Below are 496 nucleotides of genomic sequence, written 5' to 3' on the forward strand. Positions count from 1 at the left end.
GTTAGAAGGTTCAAAAGAAATGGTCTCTTTCTTCAGTATTGGAGGTTCAAAGGGAATGGTGAATTTCTGATTTTGGGTGATCATTCTGATGGATGATATATGCACACCTTATGTGGTAAGATTTCTTTTATTGTGAAACATATTACGTATATTTATATGTTTTTAGTATTGTATATTTATATGTTAATTATCTCCTTTTGTAGAGAAATATTCACCTTGAATCCCTGATCTTAGTTTTTGGCCTTTATTCAATATAGATCCAACAGGCACCCGCCGCAATTGGAGACATAATACTCCTCTAAAGAATGTTGGAGTACCCACCTCCCGGTGGCTCGCCGTGCGAGAGTGCCCTCTGCGCCATTTGTTCTGTGCCGACTCCCCGCACCCAGTCGTCTTTCCTTGGGGTGGAGGGTGGGGGGGTCCATGACGCTTTGGGCCACGGGCGCAGCGGAGGGCACCTCTCTGTGGTGTTTATCGTCGCGCGATGGGCAAGCTG

The sequence above is a fragment of the Triticum dicoccoides genome, chromosome 1B (assembly GCF_002162155.2).
Source record: "Triticum dicoccoides isolate Atlit2015 ecotype Zavitan chromosome 1B, WEW_v2.0, whole genome shotgun sequence".
NCBI classification, from domain to species: Eukaryota; Viridiplantae; Streptophyta; class Magnoliopsida; order Poales; family Poaceae; genus Triticum; species Triticum dicoccoides.